The 24576-nt window shown below is 44.6% G+C and overlaps 1 long non-coding RNA gene across 2 annotated transcripts in view; it reads left to right on the forward strand.

The window, feature by feature from the left end:
• LOC131485239 (uncharacterized) overlaps positions 1 to 20738 on the forward strand; it is a 179929-nt gene extending 159191 nt beyond the window's left edge. Inside the window, exons 2-4 of one of the 2 annotated variants that reach the window (XR_009248720.1) lie at positions 429 to 628; positions 4502 to 4575; positions 20027 to 20738. This is a non-coding gene — a long non-coding RNA (uncharacterized LOC131485239). Of the gene's footprint in view, positions 1 to 428; positions 629 to 4501; positions 4576 to 7695; positions 8311 to 20026 lie in introns of those variants that run through there. The other variant, XR_009248719.1, reaches the window with a different exon arrangement.
• The last annotated feature ends 3838 nt before the right edge of the window (positions 20739 to 24576 follow it).

A 24576-nucleotide genomic window follows, 5' to 3' on the forward strand; every position in this document is an offset into this window, starting at 1 on the left:
AGGCAGAGGGTGTGCATGCAGTCAGCCCCCAGTACAAATCCTAGGTGCTGAGTCTGTAATGGGCTTCCCTGGGCAGAAACATTATACACATATTGCTGCATTTTTGCTGTTAGGAGAGGAGGTGCTCTGCATGACCCTCACTGGAGAGAGAGAGCATGAGGAAGCCTACACACAGATTCTTCCAGATTCCACTTGTGTCTTTTCCCTGATGATCTAGGTGTGTATCCTTACTATGTCACTGTTACAAATCTTAGCCATGGGCACAACTACATGGTGGGTCCCGTGGGTACTTCTAGCAAATCTCCAAATGCAGGAGCAGTCAACACACACACTATGCACACACCTGCTATGAAGACAGAACAACACAGGTGACATGGGAGACAGCAGGAGCCCAGTTGGAAAGACCCCCTGTGGATGTTCTCTTTCAGCAGAGACCTGATGGAGTTAAGGAGGTAAAGGGCAGGAAGAACGTGTTCCAGACAGAGGAGGAAGGATTGAACAGTGTCCACTGTGGCTGCACCCCTGCAAACCAGGAGGGCCGGTGGGTCAGAGCCACAGACAAAGACTGCTCAAGGGAGCCTTGACTCCATGCTAGGCCTGCTGGCAGACTATTAAAGGATGGTAGCAGGTGAGAAACATGATCAGGTCACTTTTTCAAAGATAACTCTGGCTGCCATGTGGAGAGTAGATTATGAAAGTGGAAGCAGGGAGAGCAGTGGGGAGGCCATTCGTGGTCCAGGTGAGACAGGGTGACTGGTAGCTATGGATAGAAAATGGGCTCAGAGGACATTTTATGACAATGGCTTCTGATAGTGGCCTGCTAGCTGTCTCCCTGATACCCAGTGCTCAGCCCAGTCCAGCTCCCGGCCTGCCTGAGACCTCATGCTGAGTCCCCCTTCCCAGACAATCCCCACGGCTTTCCATTGGGGGTGACAGGGCAGGCCTGTGTACCCTGCCAGCCTGCAATGATATTCCCAGTCTGTGAGATAAGTTTGCTGGCTGTCACTTCTCAGGAGTATTTATTTTGACACTTTATTCTATTTTTTTTCTTAAGGGTGTTATAGTATCTTTTCATTTATCAAAGCACTAGAATAATTGATGGGAAGGAATTGTGTGTGTGTGTGTGTGTGTGTGTGTGTGTGTCCTTCCATGACAAAATAAAGTTGGTAACCTGCTTTCATCCCTTCCCATCTTCCATGCTTTAAGAAAAATAAATGGTCTGTGAAATCCAGAAAAGTCTCTGGTGACCACTGGGGGCCATGTCCAAACTCAGCCCTGCATGGGGCTCTCCGCAACCTTGCCCGCACCCACCTTACCTTCCAGCTTCTGTCTCCCCACTCCCCTACCCTCTGCTCCTGCTTCCCAAGGCCTTCCCACCAGCCCCTCTTTCCCAGGTTGCCTCAGCCCTCAGCATTCTCTCTGTCCTAACTTCTTCCTCTGACAGATGCCCTACTCCTCCCATTGGGCAAATTTAACTTGTCCTGAATTTCTACCTGCTCAGAACCCTCTACTCCTAGAGGCTGGGACTGACCAGTCTCTACATTGTCTTCAATGTGAGCACAGGGCCTCCCAGGACTGGCAGGGCAGACAGCAACATGGCCGGCATGGACACCTTTGTCCTGGCTCCATCCTTCTCTGTCCAGGTCGTTGTTGACTCGCTCTCAGTTAAAGCCAGGAGAGGAAATGAGTTCAAGCTTAAAAGCAGTATTCCCAATCTTTCGATGGTAAAGCAAGCAGTAATCACTCCCCATTGTTATCCAGGTGCACCATCCTAGAACAAAGAGGTCACTTGCAGAATTACAGGGAAGCCAGTGCACAGCAATGAGGAAAGAATACAGTGTACCCGACTCTACCTCTCACGGAGCTCTCAGAACACAGCTGCAATGATTCTAGGGCAGTAGAAATAGTTCTTTGACATAGCTGGAGTTATGCAAGCTATAATAATGATACATTTCCTTAAAAACTCAGATTTCAGGGTATAAATAGATTGCTTTCAGGGGATTAGAAAATAGCTTCCCATACAGGGAGTACCTGCTCCCCAAACGAAGCATATCTTGGGAGCTTCAATCTTCTCAAGTGCAATGTCATTATCCTAAGTAAAAAGTTAAAAAAGGTGAGTGGAAGGGGCACCTGGGTGGCTCAGTCAGTTAAGCATCAGACTCTTGATTTTGGCTCAGGTCATAATCTCACAGTTTGTGAGATGGAGCCCCATGTTGGGCTCTGTGCTGTGAGCTCGGGATTCTCTCTCTCCCTCTGTCTCTGCCCCTACCCTGCTCGTGCGCTCTCTCTCTCTCTCTCTCTCACACACAAAATAAATAAACTTAAAAAATAAGAAGGTGTGGGGATGGGCAAAATAGGTGAAGGGAATTACTTCCAGGTACAAACTTCCAGTTATAAAATAAATAAGTCATGGGAATGAAAAGTAGAGCGTAGGGAATATAATCAATACTGTGATAACCTTGTATGGGGACAGATGATGACATTTACTGTGGTGAGCATTGCATCATGCATAGAATTGTCAGTCCACTATGTTGTACACCTGAAACTAATAATGCAACATTCTGTGTCAACTGTACTTCGATATAAATAAATAAATAAATAAATAAATAAATAATCACGCCATCAGCAAGTCAGTGGTGAACTGAGCACTGGGCTATGTACTACAGAAATATGAACTATTAGTTGAGGAGACAAGAAAACAATACTAAACAATATAAAACTAAATACCCTTACGTTCCTCTGCGGGACTGCTGAGGGAGGAAGGGATTGCCTTGTAAAAGAATTTTGATCTAAAATGGAACCGGAGGATATAAAATGAAAAAGTTTATGCACATGCCCTCAGGAAAACAAAATTTAAGGACTAAGAGACCAATAGTCCCCATAAAATGCCTGATATACAGAAAACTGATAACACTGGAACTTTCTTAAATGATAAGGAACTGGTCAGGCGTTGCCTCATATCAACTTTGGGAAATTTTACTTATGGTTCTCAGAGGCATGGTTCCCAGAAGCATCTCAGGTCAGGCTGGTCTCACAAAATAAGCTGAATTGAGCTTTGTTTGTATGACTGCAATGGTTTTGTCTGCTTGGAAAGTTTTCAAAGCTTATCTCCAGTTTTTTTATTTTAACAGACCCCTCCTTACATTTTGTGCTAACAAACAGAGCCCACCCTAAGCCTTCCATCAGACTCGCCTGTGGCTCGCTACAGCATGTGTGTCCCAAACTGCAATTCCTCTGCTATTTCTGAATAAACTCATCTTTTTGACAATTTTGAGCTTGCTTCAGTTTACCTCTTTATTTAGATGGACGTCCTGTGTATGATGCAATGCCCTTTACGTGAGGACTTAGTGATAAATTCTACTTCAAATACAGAGCCAAGGAAGCTATTTCCTAAAAACAAACAAACAAACAAACAAACAAACAAACAAATCTTCCCCATACGAGGACCCTCTGGACCAGCCAGTTCCCTGCCCACCAGCAGTGCCCACAGCAGACCACCTCCACCAGAGCGGTTTCCATATGGTGGCTTCCCCAGTCCTGGCTGACCCAAACCACTCACCTCATCCCACTGGGCCCTGCAGCCAGGTCTCCAGTGTCTCCCTCTTCCCCAAATCTAGCTGAATCTAATGCTTCTGGCTTCTCTTTTGCCTCCTTTTGCCTTTTTTGTGTCTGCCTCAGCTCAGGGTATCGAAGCTCCTGTCTTCTCTCTCTCCCCTATCTCCAGGTCCCAGACAAAGAGGGGAGTCAAAGTGGCAGAGCCCATCCTTTCCCAAGAAGGGGGAACTTCAGTGGAGTGATTTTTATTTCTCTTTTATCCACTAAGGAGCATGGAGAAAAATGTAACGTTTGATCCCTTAAGTATCCAGAGTTTTCTTTCTTCCTTCTTTTTCTTAAACCATTTTATTATTAAGAGTTACACCAAAAACAAACAAAAAACAAAAAACCGAACAAAACAAATGTGCAGCTAAATGGATTAACCCCTGCAACCAACCGTCCCCCTGCTTCCTTCCCATCTCCCCACCTCAGGAAAGGACAACTCTCTAAAAATGCTGGCCTCTTTCTTCATCCTGCTCCCTCCCCCAGACCCTGCAGCCAAGCCTGGGCCTGTTACATTCTATCTCCCATGACCACCCCTTAATGAGGGCTGAGCTCCTGCTCAGCCCCATGGTCCCACCCCACTCTCCTTGCTAATGAGGGAGGCTGAGCCCTGCAGGCTGCTTGGGGGCTCCAGGCTTCATCTCCCACCTGGGCTCAGCCAGTGGAAGATGGGGTAGAGATAGCAGTGACAAGTCTTGGGCACAGTTGGGGTCAGTGGCAGTAGCCAAATCTCCCTCATCCTCCTGCATCCTGAGAATGGGCCTGCTGGGGCCCTGAACTCAGTGACATCAACTTCCCCTCCTCATGTGGGAGTGGTAGTGGCTTCCCACCTCCCCACCCTGTTTGCCTCTTCTCCTTTTTTGCCAGTATAATTAATCTGGGCCCTCACACCTCTCTGTTTCAGATGGATGAGATGCACCCTCACCTCTGCCTCCTCTTGGCGTCCAGAGTTGCTTTACTCTTGCCTCCCAAACAGAGGTGGGTAAACTCCTGTCTGGTTTGACTATGACAAGGATACTTTGTACCCTGGCCCTGAATACTTACTCACAGAAGCCTCTTCATCCTCAAAATTACCCTGGTAATTTAAACTTCATTTCCCACATAACAGCCAGGGGGATCCTTTAAAAACACAAACAGGTCATGCCACCCTTCCTGCTCAGAACCCCCAAAACACACCCATTAGGGTGGTTACTATTTTTAAAAAAAAGGAAAATAATAAGTGTTGGTGAGTATGTGGAAAAATTGAGAACCTTGTGCATTGTTGGTAAGAATATTAAATGGTGTTGCTGCTATGGAAAACAGCATGGAGTTTCCTCAAAAAATTAAATATAGAATTACCTTATGATCCAGCAATGCCACTTCTGGGTATACACCCCAAAGAACTGGAAGCAGTATCTTGAAGAGACATTTGCACACCCATGTTCATTCCAGCATTATTCATAATAGCCAAGAGATGGAGTCAATCCAAGTGCCCATCAGTGGATGAGTAAATAAACAAAAGGTGGTATATACATACAATGGAATATCATTCAGCCTTAAAAAGGGAGGATATTCTGCTTACAACATGGATGAATCTTGAGGACATTATGGCTAAGTGGAATAAGCCAGTCACAAATGGAAAGATACTCTAGGACCTACTTATGGACCTAGAGTGTGAGGAACCTGGCTAGAGTAGTCAGATCCATAGAGACAGAGAGCAGAATGGTGGTTGCCACAGGCTGGGGGAGGGGGAGGGGGACTCAGTGTGCAATGAGTACAGTCATAGTTTTGCAAGATGAAACAGTTCTGGAGATGGGTGTTGTGATGGTTGCCCAACAATGTGAATGCACTTAATACCATTGAACTATATACTTAAAAAATGACTAAAACAGTACATTTTATAAACTCTCCAAATACATTCATCAAAACTGAAATAAAATCCTTGAGCAAAACCAAAGCCTGGAGGGCCTGTGTTGGCAGTCTGCCTGCTTTGCCAAGCACGGTCCCACCTGCCCCTCCCACTGTAGTCCGCTCTCATGTCTGTCTCCTCTTCCTGGAGGCTGCACCCCTCACATCTTTATTTGCACCACTTGGTCTTTACAGAAACATAACCTCCTCAAAGAGGACTTCCCTGATCAGCCTCCCCTCTTTCTTGCTTCATTTTTAACGAATTGTGTGAAATAAAATTACATGTGTTCAAGGAGTTTAGGGGTAGGTGGTGGAGGACAGCTAAGACCATCATGGGGAGCTCTTCCTCTGCCCCTGGGGGTGGGCTGGTGGAAAGGAAGTTTGAACTGAGAGACAAGAGGCAGAGGGAGCGGTTGGGAGGCTGTGGGCCTGGTGGTCACTGACCTGCCTCGGTTGTGACTGTAAAAATCACTCACTACACAACAGACCCCCTCGTGATTTGTCCATCTGACTTCATGATCTGGTTTCTCCACATAGCCTGTCTCAACTTCCTAAATAGCTTTCAGTCCTTTAGCCAAAAATATACCCCAAGGTGAGCATGTGTACCCTCATAGGCGCCATTCTTGGAGAGAGCAAGGGAGGAAGGAAGGAAGGGAGGGAGGGAGAGAAGCTGGCATCCTGATGAGAAAGGGTCCAGGATGTAGGCCCAGGAAAGGATGGAAGGGTCTGATCACAAGAAGCCCATGGCAGCTCTCTGGGGAGACGTGATTTCTGGCAGACTTGGGCACCTGTTCACTATCATTCTCTCTTGTGCTGCCACGAAACTGTTTACCCTCATTGTGAAGGTCAGGCCAGCCATATCCTCTGACTTACCTAACCCTGAGGACAATAGGTTTTGATCAGCCACCAACTGACATCTACCAGTGTGGTCCTCTGGGGTCAGCCTCTCATCAGATCTAATGACTAATTTGGAACACAACGAAAACGAGAAAATGTCCAGCTTTGTATTGAGCTGGGCAATGTTTGCTTAACATTCAGAAGTGCAAACAGTGTGACTACCAGACACTGAAAAATGGGCTGAAAAAGAACAGTAATAGCCAGTGTCACTAAGCCTTCCATCATGTGCCAGTCACTTTATATCTGTTTTCTCTGCATTGCACAAAACCTTGTGATAGAATTATCGAAGCTTCTTTACAGAGGAGGAAACTGAGGCTCTGAAGGGTTTATGAACCTGCCTGAGTTCTTTCTCCAGGGCCTTTTATCCTTGCTCTTTCCTGTCTACTGGCCTCATGATAAAGGCCACTCTCTTAAATCACATGCACCGCCTGTGGGTTAATCACATCCACAGAAACCCAGGGTTGAGTATGAGTAGTGACACACACCCCTTTAGAAATACAGAGGTCTAGTGTGTTCAGCTGGCATAATCTTGTCAAGTCACTCAGAAACCATCTGTTTGTGTCATCTTGATGTTGGTTTTTGCTTACAAGCTGTGTATAGTCATTAGGACAAATTATTTTATGGCCCTCACAGGTAAATGACATTTTCTTGGTAATGAAAGGTAATCTGCTGTCATCACTATATTGCAAGGCTCCTGCCTGTGAGCTTGGTCCCTTCTTCCTATCTGGAACTGTTCAGCTATAGAAAGATTCCTCCTCGGCTTCAAAAAAAAAAAAAAAAAAAAAAAAAGAATCAAGTTGATATTTTGCTGAATTTGAATAGCAACCAGAAAAGAAGGTCAAGTTTTAAAAGAAGCAACACGGGAGGGGATTGTAATTAAATCTGCTCTGGGCTGGGTACGGATGATTCATTTCAAGTACATAGCATTCTGCAAAGCACGTGACCGAAGGTATTTTTCTAAATAACCTCAAGTGCTAGTCGAGTTATTCTTTAAATTGCATGCCAGCGATATCTCCTAACTGGTATTTCGCTTGGCGGGCACTGAGCTGCTGCCACAGCCCGGATTTTCCTGCAGGCAGAGCCCGGCCTTGTTTTGATAATCATTTATGCTGCTCTCTGCTTCTGCCTAGAAGGATCGCACAGTTGCAGAGATCCAGGGAGGGGTGTGCTTGGTGGGCTCCAAACTGTCAAAAGCACCTCTGCTTGGGTAGGGGGTCTTCTCTGTGGCCCAGAGCCTGGGGTCCTTGGGGTGGGCATTACAAAGCCTTGGGTTTTCTACAAATGGTGACATCAGCGAAATTCCATCTCTTCCAGGAGTCTTCCATCAAAATAATTAGGAGACCCCAGGCAGCTGTCTTCTGGGAACATCCTTCTAACAGCAACAGTCCCCCACCCACCAAGCCACTCCCTACATCCAAATGATTCCCGAGGTTGCAGTTAGATTAGTACATGGTGACTGTGCCCTTGGGAGATGCTAGGTTCTGGCCTGACAACCTGACCTGACCTAGGATAAGCCCATCAGAGACCTTTCAAAGCCAGGCATTCTGTCTTGTGAGCCACATAAACAGGGAAACTCATCTCAAGAAGACAGGGAGAACTGATAAAATTTGTGGAGAGGAGGAGGACGCAAGTCAGAAGGAGAGGACTCTGTTGGTATCTGGGTCCCTGGTCTCAATTTTTTTTGAAACCCAGCTATCCTTAAATCCTGCAAGACACCAAAATACCCTCAAAATTAATTTCCTTTGCTATTAAGCTAGTTCAAGTGGGACTTCTGTCACTTGCAACCAAAAGAGTCCTAAGAATGTCAAGTGACTCTCTTTCATTCATGACCTCACTGTGAGGTATGAGATCTCTGTAACTGCACTCGGTCTACCTAGATCAGCATCTTCTTTACCGGTGGGCTCCTTTAAGAAAGTTTGATATATTGGGGTGCCTGGGTGGCTCCGTCGGTTAAGCATCAGGTCATGATCTCACGGTCATGATCTCACGACTTCAGCTCAGGTCATGATCTCATGGTTCATGAGTTTGAGCCCTGCATCGGGCTCTGTGCTGATCATTCAGAGCCTAGAGCCTGCTTCGGATTCTGTGTCTCCCTCTGTCTCTCCACCTCCCCTTCTCTCACTCTGTCTCTGTCTCTCAAAAATAAAAAAAATTAAAATTAAAAAAACATCAAAATACCATAGATTAGGTATTCTTAAATAATAGAAATTTATTGTCTCACAGTTTTGGAGGCTAGAAGTTCAAGATGAAGGTATTGCCAGTTTCTTTCCTAGAGCCATGAGGGAAAGAACTCTTGCAGACCTCTGTTCTTGGTTTGTAAATGGTGGTCTTCTCCCTGTACCTCTTCCTAACATCCTTCCTCCATATGTGTCTGTCTCTGTGTTCAAATTTCTCCCTTTTACCAAGACAATAGTCATTTTTTTAACCCAATGACCTCATTTTCACTTCATTATCTCTATAAAGATCTTGTCTCCAAATAAGATCACAATAAGTGTTAGGGGTTAGGACTCCAACATATTTTTGAGGTGGAACATAATTCAACCCACAAGTCCACACAATGGAATACTATGCAGCCAGGACAAAGAAGGTGGTATGCCTGCACATTCTGAGAGTAAAAATCTCCATGCATGTTTTGTGAAAAAAACAATCTTTATGTCAGTGTATTCTGATCCTTCTCTGAATTATGCATGTGCACGAGTGTGTATGCATGACATGAACAGTTCTACATAGAGGTGGTTTTGTAACTTATGGAAGGAATCAAGAAAAGTTCATGCAAGTTACCTTTTTGAAGAGAGATTTGAAGAAGGAAAAGACACTTTCACTTTCCATTTGTACCTTAATGACTTTCTATATCTATGTTGTTTTAATCTCATGCATGTATAAATACATATATTATGTGCGTTTATGTGTATATATGTGTGTGTGTATATATACATGTATAAATATATACACACTGTATATATATACACTTCTTTCTTATGCTTTTCTGTATTCTATTAGAAATGTAAGCTATTTCTTGTATTAAAGATGCAAGTTGATTTATACCTAAGTTCTTGGGAATGGGTTTTATGTGCCAAGCATGATATACATTCTGTGTATCTGTCTGTACTTGTAAGCTCTTAAAAGGTTATGTTTGTTCTTATCCACATATGTGGTGCCTTGCACAATTGTCCAGGAGGTCAGATCCTTTTTGGTGTTTTGGAGGCAGTGGTGGAGAGGGGTGATGGTGATGATGATGGAGAAGAAAATGCTGTTGGTCACAGCTTGGAAGTTGCCTAGAACTTCTCCCTTCAATGACAAAACCAAGGCTGTTGCTTATATACCAGAGAATCATCAGGCAAGACCTTGGACATACCATAGGCTCATTGCATTCTGATACTTGTGAATTTTTGTAGGTCCAAGAAAAATGTCCTTGGAAGGAATGTCTACTTCATTATTTTTACCTTTAGAGCCCCACTTTAGACGAGTTTTTTTAAATCCCACTTCCAGAAGAAAAGTAAGCCCTAAGGTCCTGGGACATCCATTGAACATAAATAATTCCCTTCTCCCCATGCATCTAGAATGGTCCTAGATAAGTGTTATTCTTGAGAACACTGAAGGAGTAGGCACTCCCCTTATGCTTTGTAGGGCTTAATTCTCTTGTAGAACTTGGTTAAAAAGGATGCCCTACACTCTACTACCTCCCTGCAATGAGCCCATGCCACATAATTAAATGTCTTCTATTCCTAAGAAGGATCCAGGACTTGCTGTGGGCTGTGTAACATAACAACAGCCAGCCCAGACTGTTTGTAGGGTTCCAGCCCCATCCCAAAGGTAGGTACTTCATGGCACATCCACTCTGGGACCTAGAATCTAGCCTCTGCTGATCCAAATGGCAGCCACATGGCTATTTGCATTTAAATTTAAATAAAATTTAAAATTCAGTTCCTAAATCGCCCTCGCCACATTTCAAGTTTTCAGTAGTCACCATATTGAACAGCACAGATTGGAGAACATTTCCATCATCACAGGAAGTTATACTGGAGAGCTCAGTGACTGTCAGATGGGCCCAGAACTATACCTAGAGGGGGTCCTTGCTCCAGATTCTGTCCAGTCCCCACAGAGAATGCCTGAGAACATCTAAGCACACACTATGGATGAGAGCTATGCACAGCCTAGTCACAAAATAAAGCAAAAAGTAGCCCAACAAGTTTTTGAAGCTGTAACAAGATCTTTTTGGTGAAACAAAATACTTTGGAAGACATGAGTAGGAGACAAAGATTTTCATTCATTCATTCATTCATTCATTCATTCATTCATTCATCCATACATTCATTTTTAGAGTTCGGGTGCAAAGGGTTGAGTTAATTCTACTCCTCAGCTCATGGAGCATTGTCACCACTGGCCTGAGTCAGGTGCCACTCTTGTTTATTTTATTAATTCTCTTTTATCATTTTTCTACTGCTATCCTTTGCTTCCTCTTTATATGACCATTCTATTTAAAATGTGTGCACTTTGTGGAGCACCTGCCTTGTTCAGGCAGTGGCACATGTGACAAGCCCCATGTTGGGTGTAGAGATTACTTAAAAATAATGGTTTTTTTCAAATTAAAAAAAATTCTAGTTAGTTAACTAACATGTTAATGTTAATATTGGTTCAGGAGTAGAATTTAGTGATTCGCCACTTATATATAACACCCACTGCTCATCCCAACAACTGCCTTCCTTAATGCCCATCCCCCATTTAGCCCATTCCCCACCCACCTCCCCTCCATCAACCCTCAGTTTGTTCTCTATAATTAAGATTCTATTATAGTTTACTTCCTTCTCTTTTTTCCCTTCCCCTACATTCATCTGTTTTGTTTCTTAAATTCCACATATGAGTGAAATCATGTGGTATTTGTCTTTCTCTGACTGACTTATTTTGCTTAGCATAACACACTCTAGCTCCACCCACATCATTGCAAATGACAAGATTTCATTCTTTATGATCACTGAGTAGTACTCCATTGTACATATGTATATGTGTGTGTGTGTGTAGGTGTGTGTGTGTGTATATATACATATATATACATATATATATATATATATATATATATATATATATATACACATACATATATATATACCACATCTTCTTTATCCATTCATCAGTCAATGGACATTTGGACTCTTTTTATAATTTTGTTATTTTTGATAATGCTGCTATAAATATCAGGGTGCATGTACCCCTTCGAATCAGTAAAAAATAAAATCTTTATAAAAAAATAAGTGCACTTTGTTTGCAGGGGCACCTGAAGGCCAGGCATGTTTTGTATGTTTTGTGTGCCTGTGTTTTATGTTGATGTTGTCTCGCTCATTCCATTTCTTTCTTTTTCACTCATTACTCTATGGTAGAAAATGTGAACGTATTGACTTGAGGCAGGCCAGCAAAGAATGGAACTTCCCTAAGGACACAAGGATGAGTCTGAGAACAGAAGCAGGTGTCTGAGCCTCACTTCTTTCCATGGTTCTCTTCCACCTGGAACCTGGCCTGCGGGGGAACACAGTGCTCACCTGTCTGTGAATGTGTACACATTGTTGGGCCTGTCATGGTTTAGGTCAGGTTATTGTGTAACTTTTAGCAACTCTCTCTTCCTGTTTTGGTATTATTGGTTTCTTCATTATGGTTTTCTTTATTCCTGAAGAGAACTGTCCACATCTCCCCATGCCTGTCCCATGCTGTGCTTAACCTATCCCAGGCTCAGGAACAACCCTCCTCACCCTGCTTTGATTCTATGTGCCAGGCTTTGAAACTGAATTACTGATTTACACAGATGGCCAACCTCCTCGTTTATGCCATAGTTCCACTGACTAGCTCCACTGCAGTCAACTGAATTACTGTTTACCAACATTAAGTGTCCCTACCTGGGAGAAGATTATACTTCCCTGCTCTATTGAACTTGGGCCCTGCTGTGTGAGAGTGGCCAGTGAAATGTGAGCTCTTTGCCATGTGTGCTTTTTCCTCTGCTTGGGTCTCCAAGTGAAAATGACATGGTAGAGCCACCACCAACACATGATGGCATGCCACTTGGATGAAAAATAGACCTTTGTTATTGTAGGGCCCTGAGGTTTAGGGTTGTTTGTTACTGCAGCATATCATTGTCTAACCTGACTGGTACAACCTCCAAGCCTGAGTTCTTACCTTCCCAGCCATGCAATGCTATTGCTGCTGCTATTCCTAATAGCTAACATTGAGCATCTACTATGCCCTTGATATTGGAATAGGCTCTTTACACACATTGTCATGATCAATGCCAGTTCATATTTTATGACCACATTGCCAATGTGGAAACTAAGTATCAGTTTCCTTAAGTAAGTTACCCAAGGTCACAATCATAGCAGAACAGGTTTGGCAACATATATCTGACTCTAGAGCCCAGGTTCTTAAAGCCATGAGACTCAAATTTCTCCCAAGACTGACAACATGCATTTCTTTCACCATTTTCCAGCATGAGACCTCCCCATATCATCCCAAGACATCTGGTTCACACCTCTCAGCAGCAGCTATGCCTGGGGTAGCAACAACTCCTCTAACTCTGCTCTTTCACAACTGCAGGATATTGGGAATCTTCTGCTCTGCCGTCCCTGTCCTCCCTGCCATCTCTGTAGCTGGGTCTGTCCCCAAGCTCGGTCCTGACCGACACTGACCTTCACACTGCCCCACCTTGTTCTTCTCCTCCAGGCCTCCTTTCTCTGCCATCCCCTAAATGTGCACAGTTTCCATGTTTTGTTCTATACTAAGCCACCTCTCTTCTCTGTGTAGGGTCTCCACTAGAAATTTCACCAGATCCCCTTATTTCAACAATTATTTCCATGTGAATGTCTCCTAAACTGGTGTTCCATTCTAACCTCACTGCTAAGCCCCAGTTTTTCTTTTCTCCCTCCTGGAGCCATCTTTCTAGAGGCAGAAGATGAGTATCGCCAAAATGAAGTTCACATCTTACACCCCGTTTCTTCTCCACTCAGTTTCTCCTGTCACCTTCATTTCTAGTAAGGTTCCTACATTGTCTCCATTACTGTTCATTCATTCACCCAACATCTACACGTTCTGTGAAACCTGGGAGGAGCTCCCTTTGGTCCCCCTCCTGATCCTCACAACTAGTCAGCCACCAAGTCCTGTGGCATCCAGCCACTGTTTTCAGAATACACCTCCTCATCTTTGATTATTCTTTTCTTCTAAAAGGAATGCTGTCCACATGTGCAAACAAAATAATTTAGGCTCCCCCTTTCAAAAAAGGAAAATCTGAAGTCAGAAATATGAGTTTCCGCTGAAGAAGGAAATTAAAAGGAAATTATGAGATAAGTCACTTAAACCAAAAAGCACCTTATTTATTTGGATGCTATGCTCTTAAATTTCTTTATCCTATTTTTAAGGAAGCTGGCTATACAACCTACTGAATTAGAGAGCTTTGTTTAGCCAAGTAAAGTAGTTTGAAACAAAAGACTTCAAATCAGATTAAATGCTGTAGTCACCATTGTAAGTGACAGATTTTCCTCTGTTGTATTTTTTTAAATATGAAATTTATTGTCAGATTGGTTTCCATACAACACCCAGTGCTCATCCCAAAAGGTGCCCTCCTCAATACCCATCACCCACCCTCCCCTTCCTCCCACCCCCCATCAACCCTCAGTTTGTTCTCAGTTTTTAAGAGTCTCTTATGTTTTGGCTCCCTCCCTCTCTAACCTTATTTTTTCCTTTCCCTCCCCCATGGTCTTCTGGTAAGTTTCTCAGGATCCACATAAGAGTGAAAACATATGGTATCTGTCTTTCTCTGTATGACTTATTTCACTTAGCATAACACTCTCCATTTGACGTCAAGTGATAAGGACTGTCTCACTAGCAAATTGTTTTTTTGTGAGCCTATGTTTACCTGCCTGAATCAATAATCATATTGCCACAGATGTAAAGTTTCATTAGACATGCTTTAGATAACTATAAAAAGTCATAAAAGATAATTTACTAATTTTTAAGTTATCTTCTCTTCACCTATACCTGAACTTAAAATAAACCTCCTGTGTATTTTTTCTTTTTCTTGAGTATGCTAATACTTGTATCCTTTTATTCACTAAAATCTTTGGTATGATTTCCAACATTTGACACCCCCCCCCCTTTGCTCTCTTCACTATGCTTGAGCACTAATAAAATTTTCCATGGGGCACTTGGGTGGCTCAATCAGTTAAGCGTCCGACTTCAGCTCAGGTCATGATCTCATGGTCTGTGAGTTCGAGCCCCGTGTCAGGCTCTTTGCTAACAGCTCAGAGCCTGGAGACTGCTTTAGATTCTGTGTCTCCCTCTCTCTTCACCTCTCTCCTGCGCTCTCTGTCTCTCTCTCTCTCTCTCTCTCTCTCTCTCAAAAATAAATAAACATTTTAAAAAAATCTTCCTGCTATTTTGTTGTGGGCTGGATGGCCTTCCCTAAAAAGATATGTGGAAACCCTAACCCCCAGTACCTGTGAATGTGAAGGAAGGAGGTCTTATTTGGAAGGAGGGTCTTTGCAGTTGTAATCAAGTTAAAATGAGGTCATGCTGGATTAGGATGGGCCTAATCCAGCAACTGGTGTCTTTATAAGAGAAGAGAGTTACTTGGACACAGACACGCTGGGGGGAATGCCAGACGACAGCAGAGGCAGAAATTGGACTGATGCTTCTACAAACAAAAGAGCTCCAGTGATTGCTGGCTGCCACCAGAAGCTGGAAGAAGCAAGGGCGGGGGGGATTCTCTGCCAGAGCCATCAGAGGGAGCATTGCTGACACCTTGATTGGACCTTGGGCTTCCAGAACTTTGAGAGAATAGATTTCTGTGGCTTTAGGACACCCCAGTTTGTGGCAACTTATTATAACAGCTCTAGGAAACTAATTATTAAGTAGTAAACTAACCTAATGTACAGTACAAAGAGTTCTCAAATACTTGACCACACCTTGCCCCAGCTCTCCAAATCCTGCCTGATTTTCCAGACTCAGCACAGTACCTACCATTTTCCTGACAGTTGCCCAAGTTGGCCTTGTATTCTGGAGAAGCAGGGATTCATCAGCTTGCATCATTCCCTAGATACCTAAAACATAGATGAGAATGGTGATCTCAAGCTTGTGCTGCCTTTTCTTGGCAGTGGGGAGAGATTTACCCTCCTTTTGACCGCCATCAGGGGGCGGGAACCATGCCCCAGGGCCAGGAAAGTGGCATTTTGCACAGGGCATGGGGCCTTAAGGTGGCCCTTTCTTTCGACCTGCTTCCCCCTGGTGCCCTCAGAGCCTGTGGTTGTATTGTCCCTCACTCCCATGGCACAATGCAGTGGCTTTGTCACAAGTCCACAGAGAACCAGGGTGGAGTGGAAGCCAGGGGAGAATCCTTGCAGAAGGGTCGGGGGTGGGGAGGTTGGCACAGGGAAGCTGGTGCCGCTGGGCGCAGGGATGTAGGAGTGCAGCAGGCCATGCAGGAAGTGGGCCGGGAAGGGGTGCTGTGTGCTATGTCAGGCTGATGACTGAGGAACAGTGAACTCCTGGTAATTGTAGGGGAGAAGACTCTGCATCTCACACTGTTTGCACTGTTTTTCTCTCCCTCCCATTAATACAATCTACTTCTGGCCTGAAACCATCATTATTGAAATAAAGAGTGCTGGGATGCAGAGCAGAAAAAATGAGCTTGAGTCTAACTACTCTGAGCTTTAGACATTCTCACTAGAAAATGATCATCGACTTGCTCTTTGTGCCTCCAGAAACTGTGCAGGCAAAACCAGGCACTGCAGGTGAAAAGTGCTTTGTAGGTGTGGGAGGATATACAAGGGTTAGTTGTGAGCTGTTATCATCGTTGTTGCCCATCCGTTAATTAGTAGAAGCTCCTCAAAGGCAGGAATAGTTTGCAATGGGCTTGGTGCAGGGGCCAGTGCTGTGTTCTGCATGTTGCTGGCACTCAATACACAAGATGCTACTGCACAAATGAATGAATTTTGCTCAAGGATCAACTTTCTGAACTCCCACTGCACAGCCTCTCACCATGCCTGCCAACTGGATCTTCTCTTGCTGCCCTTGGCCCCTCTGCTCAGGACCTGGCCCTTCTCAGGAACCTTGGCCCCTGGCTGAAGTCTGGCCATCTGAGGACAGCAACATGGGATGTAGGTCCGCCAGGGGCCACCTGCTCACTAAAGGACCTTGGGCAAGCCACACCATCACCTTCTTCATTTTATCCACCCATTCCATGAAGAGACAGACAGAAATGCCAGCCCAGGGTGAGGGCTGGTGGAGGCAATGTCAGAGGATATTCATTCTTCCAGACAGATGCTTTGTAGTGTCTGACCTCGTCGTGGACCAATCAGTGTTTTCTAGTTCCCTGGAGCGTCAACTCTCTACAGGCATCTCGCCAATTGGCCCCATGAGGCAAATAAAAAGCATGTGTGCAATCCTGGCCTGATTCTTCCAGCTACCCTGGCTTTGTTAAGGAAGAACAATGAGATAATGATGCGGATTTGTAAGATCTCAATTGAAAACTGCAACATCCTACCAGACACGCACTGTAGTTGAATTAACACATATATGTTCATGTAAAAATTAATAAAATCTGCATGATCCCTTCACACAGACAGACACACACAGACACACAGACACACACACAGACACACAGACACACACACACACACACACACACACACACACACACACACATCCCTTACCTCAGTATCAAACCTCCCACCTGCATCCACTCTTGTTCATCTTTATGCCAAGAGAATACAATATGTGGGAATAGAACCTCCTACTCGAGTCACAAGACCAAAGTTGGGATCTAAGCTCCTGTGTTACTTTAAACAAGTCACTATACCTCTCTGAACTTCAGTTTCCACCTGTAAATTCCATCTATAAATCTATGACCGTCCATCTACACACTGATGGTAATTAGACCTAGCTCACAGGATGGTTATATATGTATCACAGATGCAGAAGCATAGTAAAAATAAATCATCACTATCATTTTCCTCTTTCAACATATCTATAATTATCTTCAAACCTGATGATTTTTTTAAAACCTGGTGATTGTTATGAAAGCCAAATAAGGTAAGTAAAGAAACTACAAAAGAAATAGCTATGCCATCACAAGATGGCTCTCTCAAGCTCCACATGGAAACAAACAAGATGGTCTTTACATCCTACTTCAGACCTTGAGGAGGTTCAGACGAGCCTCCAGCTTTGAATAAAAGTAGCTGCTACCTCCCCAGGGCCAAGACCACCCAGAAGAAGACCTGGGAACAGGGGAGGAGGAGAAGATGAAAAGAAAGGCACTCCAGAAACCTCTGGATCCTTTGAGAGGGGGAGAAGAGCCCTCTCCAGACAGAAGACCCTACGGGCAAGGCTGTCCTCTGACCTCCATCCAGCACTGCTCATGAGGGATGCTGGGTGGCTAGGTAGACGCTGTGCTAGCTAGATGCCTTCAGGATGCCATGACCACTGGCCGATCCCGCCTTCTCCACCAACCAGTTCATACTGAGCTCTCTAAACCAGGGTCTGTGTGCTGCCAAACAGCGGAAAGTTGTTTCATTTGGCTCATCCCCCTTTCCCACCCACCCTCGCCATGATGTGCTGGTCTGTTTCACATGTGGTAGTTATTATGGGTTGACTTCCTCAACCTCCAGTCCTCCCTATTCTGATGCGTCTTCCCACAGGGAAGGAGCTGGAAAACCACAGTTGACATGTCCCACACTTCTTGGCAGCTCGGCTTCAGGGTGAGACTTGGTACCTACATATCAGATGGAGATATGGACGACTCTGATTCTGAATGGAGTTACCCAGGGAGAGGGTATGCCTACCTGCAAAGTGCCACATGAGGCCCAGGTGCCATGACCCTAACTGAGGTGGCATCTTCCTGGTCAGGGGAAAGGCATCAGCGTCCTCAGCAGCCTGACTCTGTGGGATGATTTTGGACATTGTTCTCATGAGATTATTATATAGCCTTTCTTCGTCTGTCCCTGAATTCTGAAGGCAAGCTACATCCCTATGGAAATATCATTCTGCTCAGACAGAGTAGATTCTGTTGTCTACAACTGAGAGCCTGGACCAACACAGTCAGTTACATTTTGCCATTCCCTGAGAGAAAAACACACCCTTCAGTGTGCCAGGGAAGCTCTTGCTTAGAGAGATATCCTAGGAATGTTTCTGTGAAGCAGTTTTCTCATAACCTGGCATCAGCAGGTTGATACATTCTGATATGTCCAGTGCCCAGTGTAAATAAATATAACCAAGCCTTCAGAAAAAAAAAGCATCATTTTGCCTCAGCCCTCAAGCCCTCCATAGTTTAATTGACAGAGGCAGGTAGGAAAGAAAAAGATCAACAAAGGGAAGGGTTGCACAAAAATGGCATCTGAAAAGGCTGGTTTTCATTTACCTCTTACTTCAGGTAGTCATTCAGGCTTGACACGCATACATTCACTGCCTTTTACGAACGAAAACTCACAGTTCTAATGGGGAGGAGGTGGCAAATCATTTCACGCTCTTGTGTCAAACATCATCCGCATTTGGGTTATTTCCAGAGCTAATACCATTCTTAGGATCATCTACATGATTTCAATTAGGTTCATAAATATAACTTCTGTGAATACCACCCACAGTGGGGGGAAAAAACAAGTGATATTAAATAATTTTTGGTAAGATTCTTCTCCGATATTTTTAGGAAAAGACATTTTGAATTTTTAAGTTGTGTGAGACAGCCTGTTGTCGGGCAGGGAAGAGAGCCTGTTTGCATGAGAGTCATCTCTGCATGGAAAACAGGGTTTCTATCCCGGGCCTGGCTGCGTCTACCCTGGCAACGCTGACGCACAGAATGTTATTGGAATTGGAAAAGGTAACTTGGGGAAACTCAGTGCTGGCGTGTCTGAACCACGAGAACGACATGCTCATTAGGGCGCCTTTGCACCCATTCCCTACGTTCCTCGTGAACCCGAAGCCATGTACAAAAGATGAGGCAAACCGTGGGGGTGGGGAAAGAGACATGTCTTTTCAATATGAAGGAAGAAAAAGGAAATAATGACTTCCTCTCTGAAAACTTAAACTGGTCTTATGGATTGAAAACTGGATGAAATTCTGCTTACCATTAGGAATTTTAATATTAAAAATTGCCAAACCACTAACAATCATAACAGAAAATTACCATATGGAAAAGTTATCAACATGTCCTTTGGAAGGAAGCAGAAAATCACTGCAATGTTTTTAAGTATCAAAAAAAATCCATTAAACATGTTTCTGGGCATTTTTCCTCCCCTTGGGGTGAGAACAGCATTCCCATTAACAGCAGAGTGAACTATTCATGTTCTCAGAAGTAGCAATGGGCTAATTGCAGATGAAGGACATAAATTCTGCTCAAGAGCCTGGGCACAGCTCCCACACCCTCACAGGGGCCCGCTCCTTTGGTTCAGGCACTCAGATGGAAGCAGTACTTTTTTCTTCCGGAAGCCCTAGAGGGAAGCCAAGGCCCCACACATGAAGGGTCTGGATAACTCTTATTTTCCAGCCATTACTGCAACCTCCTCCTTGATCCGACTGTGAGGGAGTAAGAGGTGCAGGCAGTTGTGGGGTGTGTGTCGGGATTTAAGTCAAACTTTATTTTTTTTTTAATTGGCCTTTTCTTCTCTTTCTATGACTACAGCACACTGCAGATTGCTTTGATCGATCTTTGCAACTATCATAGGTTGAGAGTCCAGGTGTGATAGTTACTAATTGCTTCATGGGACATCAGTCAGAAGAGAGACGCCGGCTGTGATGACGGGCCAGGTGAGGAAGGTTCACACCCCACCTCCACCATCCACCCAGTACCCAGTGCCCAGAGAACAGGCGGGTGTTCCGGGTTCTCGGCAGGGATGTGGCCACGATGGCCAGCGGCAGCTGCTCTGCTCCTCTCGATCCTTGCATGAGTCTACATTTCAGTTGTATTGAAAAGAAAGTGTGCAAAATTTCCCTGTTCTTTACCCCACAGGGCCTGGGGAGGGTGATGGCTCAGAGAGAGGGCTGTGGGGCAAATCTGGGGACAGAGACAGGAGGGTGTGATAGTGGGGTTCCAAGTGGAAAAGTTCTCCACCTGGTAGCTCCAAATGGATAGAAGGTAACTGACATCTGGTGGCAAAGTAGTCCTGTCCCAACAGTGAGTGTCCCAACCCCAGGTACCAGCTGGGGGCTGCTGTGCTTGGAGCCCAGAACAAAGCCTGAGCTGCAGTTCACCCAACAACACCTCTTCCCAGGGCCGGGAACCCCTGTCTTCCCTGCAGCCCACACAAAACTCTGATGTTCTAGGTCATTGATTCCTTAGTCACAGTGCACTGAGGATTCTCTGAGCTGAATACAGGCTGCTTTTTGCCCTTTCTTTCTTTCTGGTGAGGCTTCAGATTCCATTTTATGAAAAAAAGGAAGGGGAGGGAGAGGCAAAGGAAGGAGACAGTTGGGAAGGAAAATGCCCAGAACTACGTTGCCCATGACTGCTTCAGATGAAAGAGCAATCTTGTTTTTTTGAGATCAGGGGATCAAAACTGTGCCTACACCAAAAACAAAACAAACAAAAACAAAAAACAAAAAGAAAGAAGAAAAAGAAAACATTTGTTGCTGTTATGGGGATATTAAACACACAACCCTCAGGTTCCTGGGTGGCTCAGTCAGTTAAGTATCTGACTCTTGATTTCGGTTCAGGTCATGATCTCCTGGTTTCTGAGTTCGAGCCCTGCATCGGGCTCCATACTGACCGTGCTGAGCCTGTTTGGGGTTCTCTCTCTCCCTCACTCTCTGCTCCTCCCCCTAACCCCGTCAAAATGAATAAAATAAACTTTGAAAAAAAAAACACAAACCAACCACGCATCCCCAGATGAAACCACTGTCTTCTGGGATCAGAGCCAGAAGCCAGGCCCTTCTCAGAGCTCTTCTTGATGCCTTACTCAGGAGAAACGTCCAAGCCGACTCCCTGCTCCCCCTCTCCACCAGCACCTGTCCCCTGCCTTACCACAGGCTGAGTCACCTGTGCACCTCAGTGGTGGACCAACAGTGACTCCTCTGGTCCCATCACTTCTTTTTTTTTTTTTTTTTTTTTTTTTTTAATTTTTTTTTTCAACATTTTTTATTTATTTTTGGGACAGAGAGAGACAGAGCATGAACGGGGGAGGGGCAGAGAGAGAGGGAGACACAGAATCAGAAACAGGCTCCAGGCTCCGAGCCATCAGCCCAGAGCCTGACGCGGGGCTCGAACTCACGGACCGCGAGATCGTGACCTGGCTGAAGTCGGACGCCTAACCGACTGCGCCACCCAGGCACCCCTGGTCCCATCACTTCTGAGCAGATGGAGGAACTCACATCTTTCTGCCCACAGCAATCTGAGGAGATTGCCACAAAGAATTCAAGGAAACTAAAAGAAGGTGTTCAGCATGAGTTTTAAAAATGTGTGTGCAACACCCACTAGGATAGCTATTTAAAAAAAAAACAGAAAATAATAAATGTTGATGAGGATGTGGAGAAATTAGAGCCCTTGTGCGCTGCTGGTGGGAATGGAAAATGGAAAACAGTATGGAGGCTCCTCAAAATGCTAACCATAGAATTGCCATATGATCCAGCAATTACATTTCTGGGTATATACTCAAAAGAAGTGAAAACAAATTCACAAAGAGAGACTTGTACATCCGTGTTCATAGTAGCATTATTCACAACAGCCAAAAGGTGAAAGCAACCCATGTCCATCGATGGATGAATGGATAAATACAATATGGTCTATCCATACACTGGAATATTATTCAGCTCTAAAAAATAATGCATTTCTGACACGTGCTGCAACTTGGATGAACCATGAAGACATTACATTAAGTGAAATAAACTAGTCATAAAAGGACGAATACTGTGAGATATGAGATAGCTAGAATTGTCAGATTCATAGAGACAGAAAGTAGACTAGAGGGTGCCAGGGCCTAGGGGCAGGGAGGAATGAGGAGCTGTTCAATTTGGGAAGATGGAAAAAGTTCTGGAGATGGATGGTGCTGATGGTGAACTGTATACTTAAAGATGGTTAAATGGTACATATATATGTGTATGCAACTGCCTTAAGCCCTTTGCATTTGGATTTGGGCAGTAGGAAATCTTTAGCTGGGTCACTGACCAGGAGGAATGGAAGAATACAGGAAGCCAGAAGCCTGACAACCCGTCCAAGGACCACCGCCTGCCCCTGCACAGAGAGTAAAGGAAGAGAGCCTCTCTATCCTCCTTTTTACAGACTCAGAGAAGTTAAGTCACCTGCCCATGTGAGCTAGGAACTAAGTAGTGATATGGTGACTGTAGGACCTGAGGCCAGGTTGGCCTGCTTCTGAAGCTCTTGATCCTACCACAAGCTATACTTGTCCCCTCCTGCAAAATATATCAACCCCTTTTGAATCTTCTTGCAAAAGGTATCCACTCCCCACCATCTGCATCATCCCCCTAAGGGCTTCCTGAGTTCAAGTGGATCAGTAGTCTGTGTGACTACAGGCCCCACGTTGTGCAGTACACAACCTGCACAGCTGAATGCCAGAGCTCTCGTTAACATTTTATGTTACTTAAAGAAAGGTAATACAATAGTTCACTAACATATTAACAGGATTCCTTTACTGCAGATACTTCTCTGGTAGAAAAAAGGTCCTGTTTTAAGTGGCTAAGACATATGACAGACAGGATTGGGTGACAAAGGTCAGGAGGAATGTTTGAGGAGATGCCCAAACAAGCAATGCCACTGTGTGTGTCTACACAGATGTGCTGTTCAGTAATGGAATGCTCACTGGCATCCACACCTCATTTATATTTGACATGAAATCCCCTGAGTGGCCCCTTTGCCCTACCTGCATCCTCCACTTGCTTTTCATTTGCTCAATAATAAATGCAGAATTTAATTGCTGCTTCAGGGATTTCTCAGTTCATTCATTTGATTTCAACACAATTTCCAAAAGTTCACAGGATGCCTCTCCCAAAGTCCTAACGTTAGCAAATCTGCACGTATACAGCCTCTATGATGCTAAATGATCCTAGTGGTGACCTCCATGGAACCAGACATGAAGGGGACATGACTGGACCACAGCTCCTCTTAAAAGGAAAATGAACTTCCCTGGAGACAAAGGGGACAGATGCCGTGTGGAGCTTCATGGGCTGGGAGGATCAGGTGGGCTGATGCTACCAAACCCCCCAACCACAGGGGCACGAGAAGGAGAATGGAATGAGGAGTCTACGGTGGGAAGTTGTCCCTGAGGCAATTGGGGACCAGAACATGGTGGGGGGAGGCTAAGCCATGTACATCTCTTGACACCTTCTGGTCGACTGCATACACTGGGAATATCACTTAGCCTCCCTGAGCCAGTTCCCTCATCAACAAAACGGGGCAATAGGTGCCTCAGGAGGTTGTTCAGTGAGCATTCCATGAGAATATAACCCCTGGCACATAGTAAGAACTCTGTAGTTCTTAAAATGAGCTCCAGGTCTCCTTCATACAACCAATAATCATGTGAGTAGTATTCAAGGCTGAGTACCGACTACTGTGCTACAGAGGGAGTACAGCCCATGACACATCTGCCCCTGAGAAAGCTAGAAGAGGGTGTTGAAACTGAACAAACTCCAGAAACCTCAGCTCGGTATCTGGGATACAAAATGTAAGCTCTGGTCCACTCAGAAGCCCCCGAGAGGACATTGATTTTTTTTTTTCCACTCTTCTTCCAACATGGCATTGACTTATACACAAAATGTCCTTTCTGCTAACTGGTTCATGAAAGCTAGAACAGTCAGTACTTATTTTTTTAAAGGAAGTTGTTAAGTAAAATACTTCACTCCAGGACACAGTATAGCTTACAACCCAAAGCACATGAGGTTTAATTTAAGGCAAGACATTTAAGTATAAGGTGCAGCAGGGAAAGGCTGTGAATTTTGCATGTGTTGGATGCCATTCTCTCACTGCTTAAGTTAAGGACACAGGAAGTTCCCTTTGCCAAGTAGGCAAATGGGGTATATAAGGCTGGAGCTAGCCAGTCATTGGTCGATGGGGTGGATGGGACTCAGAGCCATGAGGCTGTGTGGTAGTCAGAAGGGAGACATGAGACCCCAGCTGTCCAAGCAGAGTTGGTTTTTGTTCCTACTTCCCAAATAATCTTAAGTTGATACAACTTTAAAATACTAGTCCATAAAGATTGAAGTAAGAATATATTCAATTATATG

This window comes from Neofelis nebulosa, chromosome 9 (assembly GCF_028018385.1).
Source record: "Neofelis nebulosa isolate mNeoNeb1 chromosome 9, mNeoNeb1.pri, whole genome shotgun sequence".
NCBI lineage: Eukaryota > Metazoa > Chordata > Mammalia > Carnivora > Felidae > Neofelis > Neofelis nebulosa.